Raw genomic sequence first — 1,124 nt, 5'->3', positions numbered from 1 at the left:
CTGCTCAAGGGCCACAGGGACCTAGCACCTTTGGTTATTCCTTTCTCTGCCTAAGTACTGAACCTTCTGCATCTAAAAAGGGCTTCTAGTTTCTTGACTGGCTAAACCCATGGGTCTTACCCTGCCCTTGTGCTGGACGGTAGCAACTTGTTTTCCACCAAACGGTGAGTAAAGTTTCCTGACACCATTTACTGACAGTTCATTCTTCCCCCAAAGATTTTCTTCTTTCTTGTTTCACCTTTAAAAGATTTTCTTACATGTGAGAGTATTTTATGTACTTGCATCTGTTTCTAACTTTTCATTGTGTTCCATTTTTTCCTATCTATCTCTTCTGGTGCCAGAACCACATTAATCTGTGTACATTTATAACCCATTTTAAAATGGGGGAAGAAAAAAATAAAGTGGGTGAAGAAAACCCTTCTTAGTCTTCTTCCTTGACATACTTTTTTGTTTTATCCAGGATGTTCTTATAAATTCATTTTAACAGAAAAATTTTCAATAATTCAGTCAAAACACCGATTTAAAAAAAATCCTAACTTCTATGTCAACTATATATTTTTGGAAAGATTTTATTTATTTATTTGAGAGAGAGAGAGAGAAAGAGAGCACCAGCATTGGGGGAGGGACAAGCAGACTTCCCACTGAGCAGGGAGCCCGATGCGGGCTTGATCCCAGGACTCTGGGATCATGACCTGAGCAGAAGGCAGACGCTTAACTGACTGAGCCACCCAGGCGCCCCTGTCGACTATGTTTCAATAAAAAAATAATAATAAAATAAAATTTTAAATCCTGACCTCCTGGAATTTTATAATAGTTTCTTTTGCTTGGAGAACTGACAGCTTCACACTACTGCGTCTTCCCATCCAGGAGTAGGTATGTCTCCACATTTATTAACCTTGTCTGCTGCCCCACAGTAGGGTGTTGGAGTTTTCTCCAGAGAGGTCCTGCACCTTTCTTAAGTTTGTGACCATGTATTTACATTTTATGTAGCTGTCACGAATGGGATTGTTTTCTATTGTGACTGTTGTGGGGGTTTAAGCAGGAAGGTGACAGGGTCGCTGCTCTTCCAAGGCCGCGGGGGGGGGGGGGGGGGGGGGGGGGGGGGGGGGGGGGGGGGGGGGGGG

The sequence above is a fragment of the Callorhinus ursinus genome, unplaced genomic scaffold (genome assembly GCF_003265705.2).
Source record: "Callorhinus ursinus isolate GAN/ISIS: 27379988/994484 unplaced genomic scaffold, GSC_fseal_2.0 scaffold76, whole genome shotgun sequence".
Lineage (NCBI taxonomy): Eukaryota > Metazoa > Chordata > Mammalia > Carnivora > Otariidae > Callorhinus > Callorhinus ursinus.
This window is presented reverse-complemented; position numbering follows the sequence as displayed.